At 41.9% G+C, this 12,498-nt stretch overlaps 1 protein-coding gene across 2 annotated transcripts in view; it reads right to left on the bottom strand.

The window, feature by feature from the left end:
• The window catches only part of TTC7A (tetratricopeptide repeat domain 7A), a 577,716-nt gene that overhangs the window by 275,835 nt on the left and 289,383 nt on the right, over nucleotides 1–12,498 (bottom strand). The gene's annotated exons all lie outside the window — the stretch shown is intronic.

Below are 12,498 nucleotides of genomic sequence, written 5' to 3'. Positions count from 1 at the left end.
ATGATATGTGCAAAATTGCTTGGCAGACCAGCATATATCAAAAGAGCTAATGTAAAAGTGAAGGTCTCAGAAACAAAAAGTTTTGTTTATAACAATATTCTCACAAAAGCAAGTGATGGCAAATCTGACTTGTCAAAATCGAAAAGAGATGAAACTTTACAAATGTGAAACACAGTGAAAAAAATTAATTTAAGTATATTTAGCGTCCGTCTTGCCATATTTTGTTTTACAGCAAAACACTCTCTAGTTTCCAGAAGAACAAAAAACAAACTGTGCTGTATATGGTGTGGTATTAGGGTGATTACAGTATACTCATGTGGTAGGTGCTTTGCCAATAAGTTGTGCCAGTCCAAACTTTATTTTAGGGTGTGGCAGCCCACTTTACACTTGAACAAAACAGAAAGTTCACATAGACATCAGTTGCCCACGCAGTGGTTTCCACCATCAACATGAAAACTCAACTGAAAATGATGAGCCACCTGGCTCCCTTGTCAGTAGCACTGCTGCTCTTCTTACAAGTCTCTCTGACTGTGTTGCCCAGCTCTCCTGGTTTACTTGGTTCTCTTAGCCTTTGGTCACAGTGTCCTGTTGCACGGCTCACTCCTGGTCTCTGGATAGGGGTTCCTCCTGACACCCCGATAGGAACCCACTGGACTCCTGGAATGAGACCTCCCGTCTCCTGGCTGCTTACTAGGCACCTCTGACCCCTGGTTAAGAACACCTGTCTCTTGGCTCCTGGCTGGGGCTCCTCTGATCCCTGGGTGAGATCTTCTGTCTCCAAACTGGGAGCTCTGAGCTATCCTCAGGCTTGAGTATATAACAACAGAGGTCAGACTGGCCTACTGCATTATCCAACAGCAGTTTTAATAAACATAAAATATGGCTACTCACAAGCATAGGTAGTGAAAGCGCTTATCCAGCCACTGCATATGGCTACAATCTCCCAGCAATGCCAAAGTCTCTCACTCAAGGAGGACCACACCAGGGTCCCTGCTTGCTAAGGTGTTTCAAAGGTATTTCCTTTTTCATCAGAGCCTCTGGCTTTGAAATTTTATATTTTAAGTTTTAATAAAACTGCTGTTGGATAATGCACTAGGCCAACCCCAGTCCTAGAGGGCAGCAAGGCTCTAAAGCAATAGCCACTTCTGATTACGGAGTTCTATCCTGACTTAGATTATCACACCTATGCGCAGAAGAATTTTGTTGCTGTTGAGTATATAACAACCCAGCACACTTTTATACTCACACAGGCCACAAGCACCTGGTAAAATACGGAAACAGGATTGAAGGTGTCAGACTTCCACATAACAGACAGGTGAGCCCGATGTAGCAGGGGGAGGCCTCCCTTACGTATCTGGTTCCCGGCCCCTGGTAGTATGGACAGGAGGCACGGGAGCACAGAATGGTATGAGAGCCTGGCGGGTTAGCTGCAGGAGGATCCCGGTAAAGGTGGTTATTGAGATCACCAGTCAACTGAAGCACAGGCAGCAGGTGCAGAGCAGGAGTGGAGCAAGCAGGTCGGGTCACTGGCAGAGGTCGGCAACAGGCGGGCAACTTGGTACAGAGGAGCAGGCAGATTCGTAGTCAGGACAGTCTGGGATCAGTGGCAGGCAGCAAGCAAGGAGAATCAAAAACAGGCCGGTGGTCAGGAGGTCAGGTTCAAAAACAGGAAGCAGGTGCAGGGATACAGGGAGCTGAAGATCAGACAGCACCGAGCCCCCTGTGCAGACAGCCTAAATAGGCAGATTGGCGCCAAACGCCGGCCGCGCGTGCACGCCGACGCGCGCCGGAGCGCGCCCCCGCACACACGCACGCACCCGCACGGCGGCGCGCGCGCCGACGTGCCCCAACGCACCGCGATGCACACCAGCAGCGCGTCTGCCCAGGGGGACTCTCTGACAGAAGGTTCCATCCCACCCAATACACTTTGGAACCTTCAAGCTTCAGGTCTCGATCCAAGACTATAGAATCCATAGAAAAACAAAAACACAGCTTTCTCCGCTCAGAAACGAAAGTCTTAATGTGAATCATGTGTCAGTTTCATCTACATTTTCACAGTGGCAGGGTCTTGCACTGACTCCAAAAGAGTGTTTGTAAAAAATGCAGATATTGTCCTTGAAGACCACATTCCACCCATTTAGTGTGTGCTTATGCTATCCAATGGTAAGTTTAGACATAAAAGATAAACCAATGGGGGGGTTATAGCCGCAGACTAAGATGGACACTTAGTTCTGGAGCTGAAAGAGGAATAGTTCATTGCATAACTGAGACTCACTGACTCACCAACATGGGGAAACCGAACCGGAGCCGCTCCTCCTCCAGCTCCAGATCCCCGGAGCACAGCAGAGCCAACAAAACCCAGAGTCAGTAAAACAACAGGCTCCCACCATGACTGCGGCCTCCCCGCCTGCCATACAAACCTCATCAGCGGAGTCTATTACACTCCAGCAGCTGACACAGCAGACACCAGACTCGGTAAGAGACTCCGCCTCCCCACCAGCATCTACACAACAACCCACTCTCAGCTTAAACGATCTGCGGGCAGTAGCAGCAGACATTAAGGACACACTCACAGCTGCCTTCTCTGCAGCCATAGTAGATCTATGCCTCGACATACAAGAGATTGCAGACAAAGTGCAAGCAGTGGAAACCTCTGCAGCTCAACATTAGACACAAATAAACCAACTGCAAAATGCTCAAGATACCTATACATTGCAGTTAAAGGAAATGCAAATACATGAGGAAGATTTAGACAATCGTGGACGCAGGAATAATCTGCGAGTATGTGGTATCCCAGAATCAATCGAATATGATCAAATACAACAAACAGTAACAGCCATATACAATAATCTCTAGACAGACCAGCCACAGAACCCATTGAGATGGAAAGAATACATAGGGCACTACGCCCAAAAGGAAGAGATACTGACCCCCCTCGAGACATAATCTGTTGCCTAACCAGTTTCCGCATGAAGGAAGAGATATTTAGAAAAGCTCGCTACCGAATAAACATTACCCATGAATCAGCAGACATCAAGATATACCAAGATCTATCAAATATAACACTACAGCATCGTAAATATCTCAGACCACTGCTAGATGTCCTGCGGACAATAGGATTCCACTATGAGTGGAGATTCCCATTCTGTCTCTCAGCATCCACAGCAGGCAGAACAGCTCTACTTAAAGTACCAGAAGACCTTCCGCAATTCTGCGACCGCCTAGGCATCCCCACTGTCTAAATTCCTGACTGGTACGCAGAATTCCAACCACCCCTTCCATCCGAGAACACCGCAGAGATGAAAGAATGGAAATACAAACATCCTGATACAGACGCCACAGATCTCCAAGAGCAGACGCACCTCATCAGAACGTCCGCAGATCTCTTCAAGGCCCAAGCCCCACTGCCTCACCAGCTCATCGGAGGGCCAGACGAGAATCGTAACTAAGTTAAAAATATTAATGGGCACGGCGCCAAATAAGGAACGTGTACTTTTACAACCTGATGCTGCTCCTAAATTAGTAAATAACTAAAAATAATAAACAAACATTATAGGGCGCATCAATAGTGCATATTAGATGGATGTTTATTGTGTTGACTCTGTCATATATTAAAGTGTAACAGTGCTTGTGCAATAAATATAATGTCAATAAAGTGAATACAGTGCAAAAATAAATGTTCTCTAATTGATATAGAGCAAAAACACAATCTTCATAGTAGATCCAATCACCACATAATAAGAGTACATAGGCTATCTTATTCGTGCTTCACCCGAAGTGGTATATCTAAGCGCTCACCAGACAATAATGGCCACAGAGTGACCCTCAGGCATGGAAAAGATCGGATATTAAAATTCATCAAAGGTGGCTTCCGAGTATCCTGGCAGAAAGACTCCAATCACCGGACAGCAGGAGTGTAAATATATACCTTCTTATACCTAAGCCTCGGTATATCAATTCACCAACCAAATCTGCAAAGAGTGGCTCTCATAAAAGCCACAAAAGCTTGGATAGTGTAAAAACGTCTTTAATCCAGATTACAACTGTACAGCCAAAAAACGATATGCAAGGTACAAGACAAGAAAACAGACTGGGCTGCAGCTAAGGAGGAGAAGCAGAGACCAAGCGGTACCTTACGATTCTGTGGGTACTCGGTAGAATCCCACCCCATTACACTAGGCAAGTTAACAGGTTCTTCCTTGCCTCCTAGGTATATCCTATCCAATCCGCCTCCTCAACTCTACTTTACACATGCTAGACCTATAAATATATATATACCTAAAGCAGAAGTCTCCCCACTTCTAGGGTGATTTTCACTCCTCATCCATCCCTCCCCCCAAACGTCATAATACCTTAATACATTTCCTGACACCTACTCCATTGTTCCCCCAACCCTCCCCTCCCAATACAGCAAGTCCTATACGTTATTCATAAACTAACACGCTTAATAACCTCATAAACAACATAAATGAGCAACATGACACCAAAAAAGCAAGACTCCAAAACTTTGAAACTGGTATCTATCAATGCACAAGGTTTGAACATACCAGAAAAAAAGATCACAAATATTAACTCTAATGAAGAAACATAAAGCAGACATTGTACTCATCCCAGAGACACACTTTCGAACTGACCTAACACCTAAATTGACTAATCATTTCTGTCCTTCGTTTTACCACGATACCAATGACCAAACAAAAAATAAAGGGTTACCTATACAAATAGCAAAACACTTACCCATAAAAATTACAGACACCCTTGTCAATAGTGAAGGAAGATATCTTTTTACAAAAGGCAACTTATACAACAAACCAAATACAATAGCGAATATATACTGCCCAAACATGAAACAAACCTCATTTATCAACTCAAACTCATCACAACTCTCCACCTTCAAAACAGGGATTCTGATTGTTGGAAGAGATCTAAATGTTCCCCTTCAACCAATGCTGGATACATCAACTAGCACTACATCCATTCCCTATCAAGCTCTGAAAAGGATCAATCTCTCCTTACAAGAACTTCAGGTTCTCGACACCTGGCGTACTCTAAACCCAAACACCCGTGATTACACCCATTTCTCTGTCCCATATAAAAAATATTCCAGACTCGATTATCTATTTCTATCACAAATAGACCTACATTTATTGACTAATTTCACCATAGAACCAGCTATTCTATTGTATCATAACCCAATTACCATGACCTTGACCATACCTACCCACGAAGAATATACTAAAATATGGCGCCTAGACACCTTGCTGCTCTCAGACAAGGAACTAACCAAAAGATTTACCTCATGTTTGCAAACATACTTTAAAGAAAACACCGATCTCTCTCTATTTCCTATCTCAATTTGGGAGGCACATAAATGCGTAATAAGAGGAAAATTTATAGCAGCAGCATCCCATAGAAGAAAAGAGCACCAAGCCCAGATTGATAAAATTATAACAAGAATCAAATCGCTCCAAGCAACGCATAAACAATCACGTGCCGAACAGACACTACAGGAACTAATGCAAGCTAGAAAAGAACTACTGGAAAAACTTGAAAGAGATATTAAACGAAAATACACACTTACAAAAAAACTGTTTTACGAACAGGGAAATAACAGTTGCTAGCAAAAGCGCTCCAAGCCACACGCATCAAATCCACCATCCGCCACATAAAGGCTCCCGATGGTAGTCTCTCATATTCTAATAAAGACATCACATCCCAATTCATACAATATTATACAAAACGATATAACTTACACCCTGAAGTCACCTCTAAAAAAAGACCAAGTCACCCGTCAAACAGCAATCACAAACTTCCTGTCTCAATACAGCCCAAAAACGCTATCCACATTAGACTCAAACCTACCAGATCGCCCAATCTCTATAGAAGAACTAAATATGTCCTTGAAACAACTAAAACTAGGAAAAAGCCCAGGCCCAGATGGCCTATCTGCAACTTACTACAAAACTTTTGTAGACACACTCTCTACACCATTGGCCTCCAAACCCAATGTCTACAAGGAATACTGGAAGCACACATTTCAGTTATTCCAAAAGAAAATAAAGACCATACACTGGTAACAAACTACAGACCCATTTCGCTATTAAACGTAGATCTTAAAATCTTCTCTAAAATCCTAGCTAATCGCTTATCAACACACATGACATCTCTGATCAACAAAGACCAAGTGGGTTTTATACAGGGTAGGGAGGCCAGGGATAATAGCCTGAAAGCCCTAAATCTATATTATTGGATGACTAAAACCAATCAGAAAGGGTTCTTTCTATCTTTAGATGCAGAGAAGGCATTTGATAGAGTGGCTTGGGACTATATGAAAGCGGTTTTAGAAAGAATAGGCTTAGGGCAGAGAATGCTCAATTTCATCTTCGCACTATACTCACCATCTGCTAAAGTCCGGGTTAATGACCACTTATCAAATGCCTTCCACATCTCAAATGGAACTAGACAGGGATGTCCCCTTTCACCCCTACTTTACGTGATCTCCCTTGAATCTTTATTAAACTGCATTAGATGAACGAAAACATTACAGGGATTGAAGTTGCAGACCAGACACACAAGATAGCAGCATTCGCAGATGACATTCTACTTTTCTTAACTAACCCCAAAACTACCATCCCTACCTTACTAAAAGAATTTGAACAATACAATTATCTATCCAATCTACAAACACATTTTTCTAAGTCATATGCCCTAAATATAACTCTACTGCCAACTGAAGTGACAGACTGTAAAACTAAATTTCCCTTCTCATGGAAGACACAATCTTTTACTTATCTGGGTATATATATATATATATATATATATATATATATATATATATATGATTTATATTGACTTAACTATATACCCATACTAAAAAATATCCAACAAGACCTTCTGAATTGGCATAAAGGCACATTTTCTTGGTTTGGCAGGGTTGCCATAATAAAAATGAACATCCTGCCTCGTATCCTATATGTTATGCAGACAATCCCGATTCGACTCCCGAAAAGCTTTATTTGTTTCATATAGGAGGGCTTGTACACTTTTTGTTTGGGGACACAAACGTCCCAGACTCAGGTATAGGACACTCACATTACCTAAATTAAAAGGCGGCATTGGTCTACCAGACATATACAAATATTACATAGCTTGAATACCTGACTGGAATCTACACGCAAAAACTAAAACATGGATTGAAATAGAAAATGCAGGAGCTCAAATACTCCTACAATTGATAGCTTGGCTACCAATTACACATACAGTAAAACACCACAAAGACCACCCAACTATAGGTCCATCCCTTCATTGCCTACAACTCATTAAAAAAAAACTAAAACTAACCTTATATCCAGGCCCGCTCTCCCCTATCAAACATAAACCCAATTTCACAGCAGACCTCTCCTCCCATTTCCAATGGGAAGGATGGCCATATGAACAGACCAGAGCTGAACAATTTTTTCAAAAAGGTTCCTTAATCAAATGCGAAATGCTACAGGATAAAATGCTTGACTCCAATTTCCCTTTTCTGGACACACATTAAGTTGAGACACTCTTTCAAATATCTAAACATCTCCCCAGAATGGTATAGAGAACACACGCCATTCGAGGCCTTTTGTACTAGATCTTCCCCACAATCACATGTAGTGTCCTTCACGTATGCCCTATTATATTCAAACCAAGAGGCGAAATCCAGCGGACCATGTCTAAAATGGGAACAAAATCTAAATCTATCTTTTACAGAAGAAGAATTGAATAATATCCTACATAACATTCAAAAAGGTTTGGTAAACGTCACAACCCAAGAATCAGGATACAAACCACTGTCAAGCTGGTACCTTACACCGATCCACCCATTAAGTCAATTCTTCCACACATCATCCACATCTCTCTGCTGGAGATGTGGAACTGAACGGGGTACCCACCCCATTACAGATCTGGTGGTCGTGCTCAAAAATACAACTCTTTTGGAAAGAGATACACGACATTATAACAAAGATCACCACATACACACAAGACTTTACACCCGCACAATATCTTCTACACCACTCCTCCCTTCCACACTTCAATTACCACAAATCTCTAACCTTGCATCTTGTCAACGCGGGTAAAAGATGCATCCCACAGAAATGGAACTCTTCTACCACACCAACAGTAACAGATTGGATGCGCTATGTACACCAAACAGCTGAAATGGAAGAACTAATACATATAATGAAAGACAACCCCACCAAATTTAGTAAAACCTGGGCATGTTGGATCCACTACTCAAAGTCTCTACACGGAGATCCCCCTAATTAGCTGACCAAACATTCTTTACAAGATATACCAACAAGCTAATCCTTCTTCGAACATCCAAGTTATTCTCCCTCCCATAACCCCTTTTTACTTCAACAACAAAATCTTTACACGCCTTTGATACAACTTTGCTAATACAATTAGATCCACCGACCTTGAAACCTTGTAATCTCAAAGGCAAAATGGCTTAAGAGTTAATATGCTTTATTGTAAATGATAAATACATCACTAATAAGTATTCAATTAATACAGTTTCTTTAAAAATAAGAAAAAAATCATACACAGTGTGATGAGTGGCCATGTTCCCACCCGGACACAGTATGCTCCCATAGGGGTGCCCGGAAGTAACGGTAACATGACCAATATCACCAATATGTTCTGGAATTATATGATAAATTCTATTTGTTCAATTTTGCAATACTCCTCTTGTTATTATACACATTGTTTATGTCCAGTTTAACATTTATACATGTATTCTATTACTGATGCAAGTGTGGAAATGCTATATTAGACTGCTTGTAACTTCTATTTTCTATCTTGCTTTGAAAATTTCCAATAAAAACATGGAAGAAAAAAAAAAAAAGATAAACCATCAGATAAAAGCTCCTAAACCTAAACAAATACATCACTGTCAGAATTTAGGACTTCTTCTTGACCACCTAAACATGAAACCTCAAAATTTCACATTAAGCCTCAGTTCACACATATGCGATGCGAGAACCTGTGCGATTCCAATACGGCTTGCCGCATCACATGTCACACTGTCCTATGCGAACCGATTCGGGTCCCCCAGATTGATTAGCATATCGCAGTGCGAAAAGGTAAAAATGGTGCAGGAATCTGATCGCTTAGGTCTGAACACCCAGTCGATCCGATTCCAGTGCGGACCAAAAAAAGGGTCTTACACCGTTTTGGTGCAAATGTGAAGCGAATTCAGCCATACAATATGTATGGCTGAATTTGCATCGCACAGACATTGCATGTGATCTGCACAGTGTGAACCCAACCTAAAGGTTACCTTCATGCTAATGCCTAGCAACAAGTCGACTTTAACAAAACATTTCCTAAAGTAGAACTAAAAGCAAAACTTTTTTTTTATGTCACATTGGGGAGATTCCCCTTCACTTCCTGTCCCATAGCAGAAACAGAAAGTAAGAGGAAATCCCATCAAAGTAAGGCATTCCCTGGTTCCCCAAAACTATCGCCCCTATTGTAAGATTTCCCCTCTATTACTGTTCTGGTGACAACCCAAAATTTAGGATTTTCTTTCACTTTCAGTGATAACAGTAAATAGGACAAATAGAGAGGGTGAATCTCCTTAATGGGGGCACAGACAGCAATAAAAACTGATAGGTGTTCCAATCCCTCTCCATTCTATACACACCTAAAAAAAACTGCCTTTAGTTATACTTTAAGGGCTTTGAAGATGAACAGCAAAATGGAAGTTAACTTTTAATGAAGACGATTCTTAGCTCTAAAAGATGGAACCATAAACCCAACACAAATGTATGCTTTGGTCAAAGAAATGAGGGCTGACATTAAGCCATAGCCTCATGAAAAACACAGAAGTGCCTTTATTAAGGAATATCCAAATTATACTGCATTGTAATTATAGTGGGAAGTCTTAAATAAACCAACATTTCTTTAAAAGGTAAACAAAAACCTCTGTGAGGATCCCAGACCAGTGTTAGGATCGTTGCAGACAAGCAAGGATGGCCTAAGTAGCTCAAAGCCAACCTAAAAAATTGGACATTTTGCCCTAAAAAAACGGAGTTCAACAATAAGAATGTCAACCACCAATGACTTTTGGACAAGCCATGCTTCCGCAGGTAAACAGAATGCCTAAGGGCATAAAGTGCACATATGTTTAGGCAAAAGCAGGAAGGGCCAAAGAGAAGAAAGGCTTAAGCTGGTCATAGATGGATCCAAATTCAGTCAGTTTAACAGGGACTGGATGAATTTCGATATGTCTATGGCCGTTTCCAGTTCAAGAGAAGTCGATCTAATGATGAACTTCTCTCAAACAGAACTATTGAAAAATATTTGTTAGATCAGCGCTTGCCGCTGATCAAAAAATAATGATTCATGCATGGCGTGCTTTAAGCTGTCTATACACGCATCAAATTTTGGCCTGTTTAACACCTAACCACCAGCCTTGTTCAACTCCCAACCATGTCCAGATAGCTGACCATGATATGGAAGCCTACTAACCACACAGGGCCACAGGTGAGTGCCTGGCACCCTGTGAGATATATGAGATGTTCTCTTTAAAACTGGAAGTCATGAAATAAAATTATTGTAATGTATTATAATAACTTTTAAACTCTGGTCTTATATAAATTTGGAGTGCTTTGTGTCTTCAATAGCACATGGTTAATTGTCTCCTCGGCTTGCCAGGTCCCAGGAGTTTAATTACAGCTCAAGTTTACCACACTTGAGCTACCACAAACAGTTTATGTTTTAGAACAAATAGATTCACACAATTTCACTGTAACAAAATGTTAGCTTTGAAAATTACATTTAATAGTGCTTTTATTAATATTGTATGGACAAAATGTATATTTATATACAAAATACCAATATTTTTTTTTTTTTAAAGGTATTATAAGCCTTCCGACTTGCACCTTGTGTTTTTCACCTATATAAGATGTGCATTGACAATGTAGTTTCATTGTGTCATTTGTTGCCCAGTGCCAGCACTTTCTGTTTGTTTTCAAACATGAAGCATGCGGCATGGCACTGTACAGGCTAATGCATGACCTCTGTTTGTAGTGTGAGAACAAACACTTCCTGTGAAGAAACTAAATATTCCACAATTCCTGTATCTTTCAGTCTAGTGCTCATGCAGGTGAGAGCTACACGGTAATTAGATTGGACACAGACACAAATAGGCAGAGCATTTACAGACAGAGAGCTCACTCATGTAGGGTTTCATCAGATTAGCACTCCCATATTTGTAATGCCACACAGAGGGGGTGGCGAGGTATGCATTGGATGCAGTGTGACCCGGAAAGGAAATTTTCATATCCCCTTGGCCAAAAGAGACCAGCTAGCTGAAGAAATACATGGACATAAGGGAAGCCATTACACCTCAAACTGCAGCCACAACATGTGAGCCTTGGTAAAGCAACCAAAAAAGTTTTTAATATCTTTTCATGTGACAACACTGAAGAAATTACACTTTGCTACAATGTAAAGTAGTGAGTGTACAGCTTGTATAACAGTGTAAATTTGCTGTCCCCTCAAAATAACTCAGCACACAGCCATTAATGTCTAAACCACTGGCAACAAAGTGAAAATGTCCAAATTGGGCCCAAAGTTTAAATTTTTTGCTTGGCCACCATTATTTTCCAACACTACCTAAACCCTCTTGGGCACGAAGTTCACCAGAGCTTCACAGGTTGCCACTGAAGGCCTCTTCCACTCCTCCGTGAGGACATCATGGAGCTGGTGGATGTTAGAGCCCTTGCACTCCTCCACCTTCCATTTGAGGATTCCCCACAGTTGCTCAATAGGGTTTAGGTCTGGAGACATGCTTGGCTAGTCCACCACCTTCACCCTCAACTTCTTTAGCAAGGCAGTGGTCGTCTTGGAGGTATGTTTGGGGTTGTTATCATGTTGGAATACTGCCCTGCGGCCCAGTCCTTGAAAGGAAAGGATCCTGTTCTGCTTCAGTATGTCGCAGTACATGTGGACATTCATGGTTCCCTTAATGAACTGTAGCTCCCATTCATGCAGCCCCAGAGTGCAGCCCCACTCATGCAGCCCCAGACCATGACATTCCCACCACAAAGTTTACTATGCCTCAGCTATGTATGAATAAAAAAAAAATCTGCAGCAGCCGGCAGGAGGTGGCCCAGGGCAGCAGGACAGTGATAGGGAGGCAGCAGGAGCGGCTCTTGCAGCCTCTGAATATCTGCGGGAGGGAGAGGAGAAAAAGTGGACATTCAGTGGCTACATTGAAGGATCGGTTCCTCTACATGCCGTCACCCTCCTATCCAGGTTTACAGGGGGATTGCACGTGCCCCCTGGGGCATGGGACCAGGTCACAATGGCGACCCCTGTACATACGCCCCTGTCTTAACTCCTTTTTTTTCCCTTCTCTTTGTTTGCCCCCAACATCTTTACTTGGTGTGTACATATATATATACACCAATGATCCTGTGTACCTATGGGATCCCCACTCCCCAAACCCCTCTTACC

The sequence above is a fragment of the Aquarana catesbeiana genome, linkage group LG04 (genome assembly GCF_042186555.1).
Source record: "Aquarana catesbeiana isolate 2022-GZ linkage group LG04, ASM4218655v1, whole genome shotgun sequence".
NCBI lineage: Eukaryota > Metazoa > Chordata > Amphibia > Anura > Ranidae > Aquarana > Aquarana catesbeiana.
The sequence above is the reverse complement of the archived record's forward strand: the minus strand, read 5'-3'. Positions and strand labels throughout refer to the sequence as shown.